Here is a 16,442-nt window from a genome sequence, read left to right as displayed (position 1 = left end):
CAGGAAGAGGACCATACAGGTCAATGCCAACGATGTCAAATGGTTGCGACGGACAAGGAACCGGTTGAAGTTGTCCGCTTGGAGCTGATGTAGGGAGCTTTCGACGCTGACATAGGGCGCAGGAAGCGACATACCTCGCTACGCTGGCGGACAATCCAGGCCAGTAGAAGCGACCTTTGATGCGGTCATAGGTTTTCTGGAAACCAAGGTGACCAGCAGTCATGTCGTCGTGAGAAGCCTGCAGGACATGAGCACGTAGAGAGCGTGGCAGGACAGGAACCCAGCGCTGACCGTCAGGGTGATAGACATGACGGTACAGGACGCGGTTGTCAATCTTAAATTGCGTCAGCTGTCGACGAAGGCGGGCGTTAGGTGGGCGCGAAGCTCCTTGAAGGCGGTCTATGATGCGCCGACAGTAAGAGTCCGCCAATTGATGAGATTGGAAGAATCCGTTGTTGTGTTTAGGCATCTCGTCTACAGTGGCCAACAAGAAAGCATGTGAAGAGGGGTCATGCGAAAGCTTGTCACGGATGGTAGTTGGAGGTCCATTGCATGGTGTCGTAGGAAGCGGACAGCGAGAAAGCGCGTCTGCATCCTGGTGTTTTTTCCCGCACTTGTAGGTAATAGTAAAGTCGTATTCCTGTAGACGAAGGATCCACCGACCAAGCCGTCCAGACAAGTTTTTCAGCGTCGAAAGCCAGCACAATGCATGATGGTCTGTAACGATGGTGAAATGGCGGCCGTGAAGATAAGGTCGAAACTTCTGTACAGACCAAACGATAGCTAGGCATTCCTGCTCTGTGATGGTGTAATTCCTTTCGGCGTTTGTCAGAACGCGACTTGCGTATGCGACGACCCTCTCCCCTAAAGCGTCGTCTCGCTGTAGGAGAATGCCACCAATGCCATGACCACTAGCATCCGTATGCAGGAGGGTAGGAGCAGCTTCATCAAAATGGCGTAGTACTGGTTCCGATGTGAGAGCGCGCTTCAGATGGGCGAACGCAGATTCACATTCGGGAGACCACACAAAGGGAACATTAGAACCCAGTAATTTGTGCAGAGGTGACGCTATTGAGGCGAAGCCTCGTATGAATCGGCGAAAATAGGAGGCGAGGCCTAGGAAACTGCGCAAATCTTTGGTCTTTTCGGGACGAGGGAAGTGCCGAACTGCCGAAACCTTGTCAGGATCAGGACGAATGCCATCTTTGCTCACAATGTGACCGAGTACCTTAATCGTCTTGCTCGCAAAATGGCATTTCTTGGTGTTTAGCTGAAGTCCAGCGTTGGCAAGGCATGTGAGAATTTCATCCAGACGTTGCAGGTGCTGAGAGAAAGTTGACGAGAAAACAACAATATCATCCAGATAGCACAGGCAAGTCTTCCACTTCAGGCCACGAAGAACGGTGTCAATCATGCGCTCGAACGTTGCGGGTGTGTTGCAGAGGCCGAATGGCATGACATTAAATTCGTAGAGCCCAGCTGGTGTTGAAAACGCTGTTTTCTCTTTATCGTCCTCATGCATAGGTATGTGCCAGTAGCCGGAACGTAGATCGATGCTGGAGAAGTACTCGGCACCTTGCAGGGAATCCAAGGCATCGTCTATTCGCGGCATAGGGTATACATCCTTGCGTGTGATCTTGTTAAGTGCTCGGTAGTCGACACAAAATCGAACAGAGCCGTCTTTCTTCCGAACCAAAACAACGGGGGAAGACCAAGGGCTAGCAGAAGGGCGTATTATATTCCGTTGGAGCATGTCGGCGACGTTCTCGTCAATGACTTTCCTCTCGGCTAGCGATACGCGATATGGTCTACGGCGCACGATGGATGTACCATCTGTCTCTATCCGATGCGTCGTAATCGAAGTCTTTCCCAACGAAGCTGAATGCACGTCAAACGAAGCTTCATGTTTCTGGAGCAAAGCAAGCAATTGTTGTGACTGCGAAGGTGTCAGGTCGGAACTGATGGCAGCTGCAAGAGCTGAAGGAGATGCGGTCCGTCCGGTACAAGGAACTTCAGAGGAAGCTGGTTTAAATGAAACAACAGATATAGACTCCGATTCGGTGGCGGAAGCCAATGTAGTGCCTTTAGGGATGAGAATTTTTTCGGATGTCGGGTTTGTAGCGTAGAGAAGCGCAGAGCCATGATCAAACCTAACCAGCCCTGATGCAAAGGTAATCCCTCTTGCGAGACAGCGTGCAGATGGTAATACGAGCACGTCGCCGCAGTCAATCACATCAGACGTGATAGTCACAATGCTTTGATGGCGAGGAGGTAGCGCGGTATCTTCTGCAGCAAGAAAGTGAAGTCGTGCGTCATCTGCATGAAGTGAATATGTCGTGTCGGTCATGTGGAGAACGCGTTGCCCACAGCAGATGGAGGCGGAGGCCGTAGAAAGAAAATCCTATCCCAATATGAGCTGCTGCGCACACGAACTCAGCACTGCAAATTGTACGTAATGCAGAAGTCCATCGATAGAAATACGAGCTGTGCACATGGCGATAGGTCGAATGGCAGCCCCTTGAGCAGCGAGTAGCGTAGGTCCATCATAGGGGGTCGTAACTTTCCGAAGTCGCGAACACAATTCCCAGTGAATGACTGAAACACTAGCACCAGTGTCTATTAAAGCTTCTACTTGTACACCTTCTATGACAACCAATATCACATTGCACGGACTCGATGGAGGAATTTCTGTCCTGTCGTTCGATGCAGCTTTTCCTCCGAAAGCTGCATACTTTAGTTTTCCGGACGGCGATCGGCGAATTGAGAAGCAGGTCTCAGTGGGGACGTAGAGCGGCGAAGGGGGGACGGCGAGCGGCGTCTCGCAGGACGGTAAGCCGTCTCGGATGCTACAGTAGGCGATGGAGAACGTCCGCGCGGTGGACCATAAGGACGGCGTTGGTCATGGAAGCTCCCTACACGTTGAAAAGTAGCTCCGGGCGAAAAGCCATCCCGTTTGTATACGTCATATCCGCGACGCTCGTCTTGCTGGCGCTTGCGGCAAAAACGTGCTATGTGGCCACGATAGCCGCAGTAGTAGCAGATGGGACGAGGAGGACGCCACTGCGGATAGCTGGTTTGGGTAGGTGCGCTGGTAGTCATGGACGCGATGGGGGCCGGTGTTGGTTTTGGAGGCATCGGTGGAACGATGACTGGAGTAGCTGCGGCTACTTGTGCGTACGTGGATGGGGCCCTAGGGGTTAGAGGGTCCGTGTACGCTGCACCAGCCATGGACGCCAATTCTTCCTTGATAACGTCTCGCAGATTGGTATCGGAGGCATGACAAGGCATAGGCCCTGCGGCTAAGCCAAGATACTGGAGCTCTTCTCGTATTATTGCGCGTATCATTGCTCGTAAAGTAGGGTCGTCGGCAGTAGTGTTCGCAGTGGTGTCTGGCTGCAACCGTACTGATTCGAGTTCGTCAAGGCGCTGGCAAGTAGCGACGATATCAGCAATGGCAGCGGGGTTCTGGATGGCTAAAGCATTGAAAGCAATAGCTCCGATGCCTTTGAGGGTGTGGCGAACTCTGTCTGATTCGGTCATAGCCGGGTTCACACGTCGACAAAGAGCAAGCACATCCTCGATGTACGACGTATAAGATTCACCGGTTTGTTGCTTGCGAGTGTCGAGCGTCTTTTTTGCGAGGGCGGAACGAACAGCCGGTGTGCCGAAGATTTGGCGGAGCTGCTGTTTAAAAGCGCCCCAGTTCGTGAAATCAACCTCATGGTTGAAAAACCAAGTCTTCGCTACTCCGGTCAGATAAAAGGCGACGTGACGTAGCTTGGACGCATCGTCCCAACGGTTAGCCGAACTCACTCGGTCGTAGTCGTCCAGCCAATCCTCGACGTCTTCCCCGCGAAGTCCAGCAAACAGATGGGGATCACGCTGGTGTCCACTGACAACCCAATACGGGGAGGCTGGGGTAGCCGAGGCCGAGATGGTGGAAGTAGAAGTGCCTGTAGGCTCGTCCTGCGACATGGTGGCGGACAGCTGGCACAATCGGCGACCCGATCGAAGCTCCAGGAGGTTGAGCGGGGAGGCAGAGGACGGAGGACCGAAACGCACGCTCCACCACTTGTGACGTAGCAGTTGTCACTACGTTTATTCCGACCCGAAGATACGGCGAAGCGATCACGCCCACAGCACGGATCACATTCGAGAGCCAGCCCCACAAGCGATGATGAAGAAGAACCCCATATGAGCCCCACATGATGATGATCATGTACAGATGACAAAGAATAGCTTATATCTCGCTACAATATATATATATATATATATATATATATATATATATATATGTGTGTGTGTGTGTGTGTGTGTGTGTGTGTGTGTGTGTGTGTGTGTGTGTGTGTGTTTGTGTGGTGCTGCCGGTAGCTGCCCCTTCCCCCAGTTCTTGTAATCGTCAGAGAGATGTTCCTCGGTTGTTTGTATGGTTTCTGATATGAAGAGGGAGGTTGTAGAGGTATACAACGAAAGTTTGATTTGCTCCCGCGGGGGTCACTTTTTCATGTGGGGTCCCAGTGTTCGCATTAGGTAGGGACATCCTCGTGGCTGGGGACATACTCCTCTTTCCAGTCGTTGCGACCCCACAATGACCGAGCAAATGACCAGGAGAGCGCTTGCCCCTACTTTAGCGGCAGGTATCCGGCAGAAGCTCTATCCTGCCTCCTAAAACCACGGCGGATGCTTTTCAACGAGCGCTGAGGATCAGGCGAGTTGGTATGGCATCCTAAAACTGGCACAGCGCCACATATAAAGGAAGACACAAGCCGAGCCGGCCACATGAAAGAACAGAGCATTCCGTTCTTTCATCTGACCGGCTCGACTCCTTTCTTCCTTTATTTTTCTTCCTGTTTTTTCCTGTTCTTCCTGTTTCCTCTTCCGGCCAGATGAAAGGGCAGAGCGCTCTGTTCTTTCATCTGGCCGGCTCGGCTTGTTTCTTGCTTTATATGTTGCGCTGTACCAGTTTTAGCTTTCAACAAGGCCGTCTGTGGCCGGACAAGGGGAGCCCTGAGACCACGCCCTTAACCATTTTATTGGGCGGCATTTTCAAGACGGGAACCATGACGAGTAGCAGGGCACGATGCCGGGGTACCTCTCTGCTCCTGCGGAGAACTGGTGGGTCTCTGGTGGCACAGGGAGCTCCGCATAGCTCTCGGGCCGCACTGGCATATACACAGTGGGCCTACAATGCGGAAGCCCCAATATAAAAAAATACAAAAAAAATAACAATCGTGCAATGTCATGCGATAACCTATTACTTGCAGAGAGAGGTCGTAAACTGTGTACTCAGTAGTGCTCCAGGTTTATTGTATCGAGGAACAAAAGTATTTATTGCGATAGCAATTATACGGACTTATGGCCATGAGCACCATTGTGCTATCACGATGTCGCCAATTTAGTTTTTCCCTCCTCCACGGTGCTTACGCGCTGCGCAAGAGGTGCAGTGCGTTAGGCTGCAAAAAAGCACAAAAAAAAACGCGGACGCGAAATGAACTAACCGTCAAGCTCCGCTCAGTCGACTCTGCAACAGCGCAAGGGCAGCGTTCCGCCTCCCACTTCTGGAGTGAGTGATGTGGTCGCAAACACTAGCGTTCCTGCCGAGCAAGGTGCACGTTTGGGTTACTTCGTTTGACTTCATTAGACGAACCGCGGGAACGTAAAAATGGGGGCCAGAGAAGAGTATAGGGACAAACATGGTGCTACCTTTAAACATGGTCTAAGTTTTTTCTTCAAAGCGGATGCTTTCTTTCTATTCACGGAAACAATAAAAATATGCGTGTAACAACGGGAAAGAAAAAGTAAACCTAGCAAGAACATGAGAAAAAGGGAAATGAGAACGATATGAACGAATATCTAGACTAAAGCCACGGAAAGTCATCACGCTACAATTTTCAACTGTCACACGTATTTGTGTAGTTTCTTACCGCGATTTACATAAAAAGCGGTAAAAAATAAATAAAATAAAAATTGAAAGTCAGTGCCGTATTTGCTCTTTCTCAATTCTTAGGTCTCCAAGCTTTACATTGGCGCTGTTAGTCCAATTCCTGCTGAGAAGTTGTGTGCATACCACACAGTGGTACACGCAGTGGTCCGAACTGAAAAGAGAGCACCACAAAGCCCGAACGACTGATGATTTTCCTTCGGTTGCATCATGTGCACCCCTGTCTTGTGACACCTACAACCGCGGTGACGGCGCTTCTCATTTCGGCAAGGCTGTGAGAAGCCCAATAGCTGCCAGGACGCTGTTTCTGCAGTGCAGCGGCCATAGCCCAAAATGCTGCATCGCGCCAACTTGTCGCCCCCACGTATTCTTACCACACCGTCTGAGCAGAGGAGGTGTTCTGTAAGGGTCCACGTTGAATAAAGGGAAAAATGAGACATCCACCCAACCGCAGCAACTGCTACATAGGAAACACATACGGGTTCCTCGAAAGAAAGGCCTCGCAGTTGAAGAAAAATTCGTTCTGGTCCGGGACTCGAACCCGAACCACTGCCTTTCCAGGGCAGCCGCTTTATCATTTGAGCTAACCAGGCGGTTGCCAGATGGCAGGGCGAAGTCCAACTTGTCAACAATCCGAATCAAAGGCAGGGATTTGACGTAATAGTTCTGCGGAAACTCGCAAGGTGGAGAGAAATAATTAATAAAGCAAAAATGTGACATTCATCCAACAGTCCACCTCGTGGAAATGTCTATTTCGCCTGCTGTTGAAGATCTCGTTGCCTGTGACGCCTGGCTGCTTTGGACGCGCAGCCTAGGCCAGTCAATCACAACTTCAGCAGCGGACGAAATGGACATGTCCACAAGGTGGACTCTTACAGAATACTTTCCCAGCTGTCGCTATCGTCCGCCCTGCCAATTCTTTGCGGGTGTAGCGAGCGCGTGGGCGTCGTTTCACTTGTCCACAAGCCCCCCCCCCCTCCCCCTCCCTCCCCCCCCCCACGGAAAAAAAAAACGTTTGACGGTGAGAGCATGGCCTAAGCTACAGGCGACTGATGTGCTATAGTAATATCTGGTGACGGCGCAACGGCGCTTGATTTTTTTGGTCGTATATTATGGTATAGTCAGAGCCATTGCTTCCTCCTAGCCCGCAAACGGTGCTGCGAGCTGAATGCACAGTCACTGCTAAGTGAAGTGAGGTTCTGGGGTTTTATGTACTAAAACCACAATACGATTATAAGGCATGCCGTAGTGTTGCGAATCCGAATCAATTAATTATAGTGGGAGACTGCGGTTCTTTAACATGCGCAAAATGCCCGGTGCACGACCGTTCTGGCATTTCGCGTTCATTAAAATGGGACCGCCGCGGCCGGAATTTGGTGCTGCGTCCTCGCGCTTAGGCGCAACTCCATAGCTACTACGCCACCATGGCGGACACCGCCATTGCTGCTGCGCTCTTGGCGCAGTGGCTAAAGAACGGCGTACGCAAAACGCTGCTCAATGAATTTAACAACAGGTGTTCATAAGTACTGCTGTTACGATTTTTTTTTGTTCAAACGGGATAATAGAAGCCTTGTTTCTATCGCTCTGCAGCTGTAGTTTATTGCTAACACTGCAATTCATCGGCTGGTTGTTCGCGATAACAGCTCCCTCATATTTTTTTATGCTGCCAATACGAGCCCAGCGGCCACATAGCTAACACATCGTCAGGCTTACTCATACCTGAACCAGAATTATTTTACTAATAGCCTCTCTTTTTCATTTTGTAGGTGTTGATTTTAAATTTTTGTTCAAGCGTGATTCCTTCTATTTTCGGCCAAACAAACATCTCCAGCTTGTGAATACCAACCTCTATGACTTCTGTAGGAAAATTGTCATTTTATAACCATCAATACAGCAAATTGATTAGACTTTACTACTAAGGAAGCTTGTGTAATGGTTAGTTTTAGTGAGCAATAACGAATGCACTGTGTATTTGCGTGTTCCCGGAATGGAGGACAGAGGGAGAAATAAAAACATTTCACAGCCAGCCTTCTACTTGAGCAGAGTGCGCTTTTTAAATTTGAGAGAACATTATCGCAGAACTTCGAGGAAAAGGTATGAGCTCCACAAAGAAGTGAATTTTGAACAGATTGCTTCACATTTCTTTTTCAATTGTTGCGACCAGCTGCAATCTAAAACTTGGGCAGCAATACTGCGGTTAGGAGCGCTATGGGCACTATAATATTTAAAAGAAGTTGGATCCTACAGTGCGCGAAAATAGGCATTACGTCTGTACAACGTAGCTAACAAAGCATAACGATTAATCATATACCACAGCTTTTCAAGCACATCAATGGCCATGAGAAGTGCCGCATGGCAGAAATTTAAATATTTTTTGCTCTACCAGACTTCTTTAGAAACGGGCTTGCACAGCTTTTCTAACGTACGAGATATTTCAGGCTACTGCATTGTGCAGAGCATGCTTTGTCTAACGCAGACTCGGAATCTATTGGTGACCTTCTATGGCTGTTGAAAATTTGACTCTTCTACCAAAGGCCTTAGCAACATAGCACGATGTGCGAAAAAAAGAACTTTTTTTGACACTGCATTATAGCATGGTAGAAGAGCTGGTTAGTGTTTTGAGTGTTTGATAAATGAACTCTTCAGTGCTATGCATTCGGAATGCTAAACTGACCCATTATACCATAGCCTAGCAAAGTGCTTTTTGCGGTCTTGTCGCGTGTTTGCGCCGGCATTATTGCGCTTGTGGTGGTGTAGGAGGAATGCTGCATACGGCAGGTGACGCCTTGAAATCTCACGTCACACTGGTAGTGTGTAACTTATCACAACTCTAAATCGCTTCCCCTACAATAAGTTAGGTCGCAGAGTGCGATGAAGTCGGCGTATATTTTGACCACCCAGACATAGCTTCCCTTCAAGTACTTGCTGAAAAACGACCAACGCAAGAAACAGTCATTTGTTTCAATAATTCATGAAGTTCATCCATTTAATTCAATTAATTCATTAACTCAATTTAACTCAATTAGTTCATTCAATTATTTCATTTAATTCATTCATTTCATTAAGTCATTAAATATGCAGAGAGGCAGAAAGTGGAAGAGGTTTTTGGGAAGGCTGAAGGTTTATAGCTTCGTGCTGCTATTGGTTAGACCACAAAACTTACTGTCATAAAACTGCAGATTTTTGATTGCCTGATTTGCCATATTCAGGGATCTTCGCTTTATAGTGTTTATAAATTCGTGCACCTCCATCACTCTGCTAGTTTCCTGGTAGGTAAAGACGGTAGAGCGACTGCAAGGAGCGGTGTTGGTCCTGAGTATTGATTTGCAACGCTGTCGTTCGGAGGAAATACTTTCAGGGCCCAAAGTTACATGTTTGCTATGCGTATTCCAGGAAAGATCAAAAGAAATATGAACACTAAGGTATTGATAACAAAGGAGTGGAGGAACATGGCAAGACATACAGCTAACAACAGAGTATTACAAGGCATGTTGTAAAAAGATCTTCAACTCGTTCTCATCAGTTATGCTTGCGATTAAGAAGGGAAGGTGGTTCCATGGGACGCTTGTTCGGAGAACAGAGAAAGTTATTACAAAATTTTGAGCGACAAGACGGTAGACCCACCTTGAAGCGATTATCAGACCCTGAAGATATATAATGACGTGGATGAAACAGGACGTCCTTGAAGTCGTTGTTATCAGAATAGATATTGCGAAAAAGATTAAGGTGATGCGACTTTCAAGGCAACCAAAGGTCAGGCAAGTTTAGGATTTTCTTGGGAGTACTTGTGTTCCAAGGTACTTGTGTTTCTTGGCTATAGTTATTTGGGTGTCACCAATGGTGTAGGAAAAGCCCGATATATTTTGTTTACATGTTATACTTAGCAAAGCTAGTTTTTTTCTTACATTTAATGTCATTTGTCATTTCGCACATCATTCTTATATTGCTATTAAGGCATTGTTGAGGACACTATGAAAGGAATTAAGGAGAGTTAATTTCTTTATAAGTGGTGCAATCATCAGCGAAAAGCTTTCTGCTAGCGCTGATAGATGAGGGTAGATTATTAACAAAAATTACCAATAACATGGGAGCCAGGACACTGCCCTGCAGTACTCCTGATGTAACTTCTGTCGCTTCAGATTTCTGCTCATTTATGTTTACAAATTGTGTCGGCTTGGTAAAGTAAACGCTAATCCAGTCTGTAATTGGTCTTTCACCTATTATCACCTGTAATGTTTTATTAGTTTTCGATGTGATACCCGGTCAATTGCGTTAGAAAAGTCACGTGAGATAAGATCGGTCTGCTTTTGCTCGTCGACAGCCAAGGAGATATCGTGCAATAATTCAATTAATTTTGTAACTATGGAAAGATCTTTACGAAACGCTTGTTGAGATATTCACAAAATGTGTTTTTTTCAAGGCAATTAGTGATGTGTTTATGAATATTGCGCTGGTAATGATATTGGGTGATATAAGGCCACATTAGATTCACCGTCCGACTTGTGAAGGGCAAGGTACTCGAGGTTAAGAGCATGTTGAAGATTAGATGCAGATATTTGGCTACCCATTCGGCGTAGCGGGTGAGAGAAACACATTCGCTATGTTATCAGGCCATGGTCGCTTTTCTATGTTTGTTTTTAACAAAGGGTTAAAAATACCTGCTTCGTCTATGTGGAGAGGTTGTATGTAGGTGGCACTACGAATCTCAACAAGCGGTGGGACGTCGTTGTTTGTAGTGAAAACTGAGTTAAAGTAATTATTAAACAAGGCAGCTCTGTCTCTGCTTAATTTGTCAGAGATTGTATTGTCTTTCTAATTTTTAGGATTTAAGTAGTTCCAAAATTTTTTGTGATGCATCACTTAGAAATTTAGGTACTGTGAAAGAAAAAGCATGATTTTTAGCCGCGCTTATTTTAGACCTCATTGAACTGATAGATTCTGTAAGGTTACTTTTAGTTATAAGGTTCGGCATTTGGTTGGAAAATTTTCTGAGGTGCATTACTTTGCGTTTTGCGTGAATAATGTCGCGATTTTTCCATGCATTGATTTTTTGCCTTGGTTTTGATGGGTATGTAGTAGGAAATGGAATGTACTGCAACTTCTTTAAATTTCTGTCACAACGATCCGACATCAGCATCTGGATACTCAAAGGTACTCAAATGAACTAAATTCGTGTCATAGGTGGTAATGCTAATGCTATGCTAATGCTAATGCTATGCCATCAGCAATGCTAATGCCATCAGAATTCTTGAAGGAGAAGAAAGTTAAAACTGTTTTGGAGGGCTTTATACGATGACGCACCGGTAAACACAATGATATATTGTGGACCGATATACCGTCTATTAATTCAACGTTGGCATAAGCAGAGGGAAAATGGTCTTTAACAAACACCACGTCCAGTATATTTGAGGAACGCAGCTGCACACGAGTGGAGTGCTTAATAATTTGAGAGAGGTTAAATATTAGCAAAGTATCAAAAATTATGTCGGAAGAGGGTGACTGATGTTGCATAGTGAGCCAGCCGATATCAGGGAGGTTAAAATCGCCGACGAGTCTAATCCTACTCGTAAAAACATGAAAGTGAAGGTAAGTGTACAAAGAACGTGTAACATTGATGTTTCATGAGGGACTCCGACAAATACAGCCAACAACTGGACAAGAAGTGAAATGCAATTTACAAAAAATAGCTTCCAGCCCTTCAACGTCAGAGAGCGCTGTGAAAGCAATATCTTTTCTTATTAAAGTGGCTACGCCTACCTCAAGCGTAATTCTATCTTTACGTAAGATGGCGTATTTAGCCTGCGTTATCTCGAAGTCGCTGTCGCCACTTGACAGCCATTTTTCGGGGAGCGCCACAACGTCGGCGCCAGTGCTGAGTAAAAATGATTCTAGCCTGGTTATCTTTTGAAGAATGTTGCGAGCATTAATGTTCGCGAACTTCACTTCGTGAGCATCTATTGCGTGGACGCAATGGGCGCACCTGTGATCTTTCGTTTTTTTGTTGCGGGCTGTGGTTTATTAGGCCGAATGCAGTTTGCACCTTCATCCCATTCGTATAAATGGTTGTTAACCTTTAACTTGTCAAACACGATAGCGATCTTTTCACCGGCTCTTTCTTTGCCTTAGCCGCTTGCCATAATTTCTTTCTGATATCGCGAACACGCGATGAAAAATCGTCCCTAACCACGAAGTTTGTTTTTGTAGTAATTTCTCAGTATTCAAGCCTTGTCTGAGAAATGCAGATAGTATTATAGGCTTTGTTTTATTGGTAGCTTGTCTGCCCAGTGAACGGCTTCGTTAAATTGCTACTGGTTATAATTCAATCACTTTTTCATTATGCTACAATTAATCGTATCAGAAAGGTCTTTGTCGTTTTCCTTAACATCATCTGGGATTCCATACAGTATTAGATTGGACCGTCGCGAGCGGTTGTCAAGGACGTCTAGTCTTTCTTCTACAGCTGAAAGAGTTTGCTGCAATTTGTTTACAACGTTCATGCAGGCGCTGCTACTTTTTTTCAGTTTTGATTGGATGGCAGTCAACCGGTCCTTCTTAATTTCCTTTAAGTCAACAGCAATTTGTTGTATTTGTTTATAGAGAAGGGCTAGGTCAGGTCCAGGTATAGAGTTATATTCCACGTCTCCACAATGCAACAGTAACTTCTCGAGGTGAAAAGCTATTTCAGACAGCATTTCGCATAGCAGCCTTGGGCACGGCAGCACAACTAAGCAAAGGTTATTTGCGCGAATACATTTGCCGTAGCGATTGCTCACCTGAACGATGAAAACAAACGGATTAGACGTCATGCTAGCACTGCTGCCGTGCCCTATGGTGCCTGGTAGATTGCCTCCTTGCTTCGTGCTCAAGCGGAATGCCTGCAGTGCCGTCGCTGGACCGTCGAAGGCCACCGCAGCGCAAAGTACTGTTGATGAAAGGGGCATAATCCAGATATTCTTTATCTTGAGGTGCGTCTGCGCAGTTGTCACGTTGGAAGGCAAGAAATGAGTAAACTGAATGGCGTTTATCGCAGCTTGCCGGCCTGGTACATCGCACTCTGCTAGCAGCAGCAGATAGGTAGAGACGAGCTGAACGACGAAAACAAACGGATTAGGCGTCATGCTAGCCGCACTGCTGTGCCCTATACTTATATAAATTTCGTAGGATTCTGTCAAGCACCGTATATTTATTATTGGTCTATGAACTTGATGGCTTGCAATCCAATCAAATTGAACAAACATTTCCCACAGGATAGGTATCAGCATGAGCAGAGATTCATTTGGCTGTTCTGTCCACTATAACTGAACTGCGTCGCCAGCTTTTTTTCACGGTATCATTCTAGAGGAAACTGTGTTAGTGGTTTCTTTTCAGTGTAATTTTGCAATCCATTCTAATGGTCTTGCACACCATCTGGTATTTTAGCCAAGGGCTTGGCAGAACAAAAGTACTTAATTAGCCAGGTAAGGCAGGCGGCAAAGGGCAGAGGGGCGCTGGATGACTGAGTGACGCCGAGCGCCCCTCCATAAAACCTTTTCCTCCTGTCAAATAAGCTATCTCTCTCTCTTCACCCCCCCTCCCCCCTACACACACACACAACGGCCCGTTAAATTGTGATTATTCATTAAGATGCTTGGCCCATTGGTACATCGCCAGGTGATTGTATAGAATCGCTGCGACGTCGATATTCGAAGTACGGGCTATCATTCAGAATATTTTCAGACTATTCTGCACACTAATATGCTGCAGTCTGTGAGGCGAACCTTTAGTGAAGTGGCTAATTAAATTCATGACAACTGATGGAAATGCGTACTGTTCTGTTTAATGTAACCCTGTGCAACTTGTAAATTCACACATTGTTTGTATTTGTGCCCCGCAATGGTTAGAACTTAAAACCTACGCAGTTCTTATATTCACTAAGAAAAAAGTATAGCTTTAAGAAATGAAACAAAGCTCGAAAGGAAGAACTTGGAACCTGACAGGCTGCTGATTTCTGCTGCTTGAAACTGGGTTGGTCAGGTTGAATTCTGAAAATAGCCATGCCACTTCGTCGCATGTGCTTTCGAAGTTGTGATCGTCATCTTGATGACGCAGCACAGATTACCCAAAGAGCTAGCTTAGGAATTTGGTGGGACTGATATGCTACATTCTCTCCGATATCATAAATCTCGAAACCTTATGAGCGGGGGGACCTTAGAAAAAGTTGAATTTCCGAGCATTTCATGGCTGTAGCACGTAAAACCATGCAACATAATGTGCTTTGCTTGTACGTGTAAAGGCCAGAAATCGCAAGATATCACCAGTGTAAAGGCCAGTATCGCAAGATCTGGGTGCGAATGGTAAGTCAACAGGGCAACTCGTCCCATACATGCTTTTTTTGTCGCGTCGTTGCGTAAATACGGTTTATCTCTGTGGTTAAGAAATTGTTCAGTGCATGCATAGCCGTCAGCGCAGCCTGCGACCTTTATCCTAAACCGGTACAGGCAGGATTCCACCCCCTTGTGCTTAAATCAGGCGGCGTGGGCAGCTTGGCCCGGCGGGCGGTCTCGCCAATTCCCCGTACTCGTCGCCATGCCGCGTTAAAAAATTTTCATGCTTTGTGCCGTCCCCCGCTTTCCCGCTTGTCCTGCGTGAACATGCCTCTAGGCTGCGGCGCGTTTCTAGAAGATGACGCACGTATTGTATTGTAACACGACCACTTTTAACGCTTCACAAAAGTTTCGCTCTCTCTGCAAGGTCCACCATGGTTGCAGAATGAGGCGTTCGTGTAACTAGAGTTTGCAGCGGGTCCTTTGACGCAATGCTTTCTGCCTTGCTGCCTCAGGAAAGCTTCGCGTACACCGATTCGCGCATTGTGTGGGATCTGCATATAGATTGTTTCTACAATGCGTTCGTGAGGAACGAGATTCTCACTCATTGTTCCCCTTGTCCTAAAATTAGACATAAGTTTCGTTTTAACGAGAATATAGCACACGTCATCCCACTGCTTTATACAGAAAAGCCTGCTACCTTTGTCAGTTGCTTCGATTGTTCCCTTAAAGCTGAAGTGACGTCTTTAGAAAGATAACTGTAATGCGCAGAAAAATGTTATTAACACAGACCAATCGTTAGCAATCCGAATCATTACCTGCAGTTCTCACCTTTCTGGTGCTCTTTCCCTACAATATCAGCAGGGAATGTTTTAATTCAGTAAGTTCTTGCAGTATAACTGCACCAGCTTGCTTTATAGAATGCTTTTACAAGAGTGGCTTTTGGAGCTTAATAACAATGATTTATTAGAAAACACTAGCCCTACTCGTTTCACGAGAGATGGAAATTCAATATTTCCATGAGATCGCAATAAATACTGAATAAAAACCTACTCATTTACAGCGAGGTCATGTTGGAACCATATACCACCTTCCTTAATATCATTGTCTAATTAAGTTACAAACATGAAGAAAGATCCGAGGTCCTTTCTTTTGTTATCTGATTTTTTTTATTTAAGTACCCTAAAGGCCCATGCGGGCATTACATAGGGGTGTAACAAATAATTAGTGATATATACAGTATACGCATTTAAACAGAAAATGCATGCTACAATAAAAAGAACACAAGCGGAAAAACAGGAAAACAAACCAATAGAAACCAGCATGAGGAACACAACGACACGTCCTAAACGCAGAAGATACATATAGATTTAAACAGGGTGCTACACAAAATCAACGTAACTTGGTCACTTTGTACAAGGAAAAATACTTGATAATAACGTACACATACCAGCCGACATTGCATGAAACAATGAAAAGTTCAAGCAGAAAAAAATTCATGCAGTACAATTGACCCTGCGCTAACCCAGAACAAAACCATCTGCGCAAGAAACATCAAAATATGGTGAGGAGAAAAAAAAAACAAGGCGCGCAACAACACAGTGATGCCTATAACAAATGAGCAAGGGAATACTATGTTAGCACGTTAAAATTGGAAATCATCGTGACTTAGAGCTGATACGATTTCATGTGGTAACATATTCCAATGATATATCGCGAGAAAGAGGGGCGAGTGTCTCAAGAACTTAGTGCACGCAAGAACGGGCTGCACTTTAAAGGAATGATCAAGGTGCGGGAAGATACGATGGGCGGGCCTGATGTGGCATGCACCATTTCTCGCATTTCTTGGAATCCGTGCTACATTTATTGCCTTCTACCATTATGTTCCTTGTGTGGTGTCATAATTTTACCATTATGTTTATGTCTTTCGTTTTGCATGTTTCTGCAATTTTTATTAGCTATGTTTCATAAGCATTACATTGGACATCTTGCAGCCCATATAGAAGTATTTAAGCTTGTATTTGTCTATTGTCATGGGCCCCCCTACAGGCTTCGCACTGCGGGACCCTAGTTTGTCAAAATATCTTTCTTTGCAATTGGACCATTACCTTGCTCTAATAAATCCTGAAAAAGGAATGGTTCATCGCTAGTTAAGAAAAGTTTTTTGTAGAATTATTTGCGACTCTTTGCTAGTTCCC

The 16,442-nt window shown here is 45.8% G+C and overlaps 1 protein-coding gene across 2 annotated transcripts in view; it reads right to left on the bottom strand.

Annotated features, from left to right (window-relative positions):
• LOC135910324 (uncharacterized) overlaps positions 1 to 16,442 on the bottom strand; it is a 312,252-nt gene that overhangs the window by 255,826 nt on the left and 39,984 nt on the right. The window contains exon 1 of one of the 2 annotated variants that reach the window (XR_011508108.1): positions 12,715 to 12,879. The exons of the other annotated variant lie outside the window; for it this stretch is intronic. The gene's annotated coding sequence lies outside the window, so the exon portion shown is untranslated. Of the gene's footprint in view, positions 1 to 12,714; positions 12,880 to 16,442 lie in introns of those variants that run through there. 2 annotated transcript variants of the gene reach the window in all.

This window comes from Dermacentor albipictus, chromosome 8, assembly GCF_038994185.2.
Source record: "Dermacentor albipictus isolate Rhodes 1998 colony chromosome 8, USDA_Dalb.pri_finalv2, whole genome shotgun sequence".
NCBI lineage: Eukaryota > Metazoa > Arthropoda > Arachnida > Ixodida > Ixodidae > Dermacentor > Dermacentor albipictus.
This window is presented reverse-complemented; position numbering and strand designations above follow the sequence as displayed.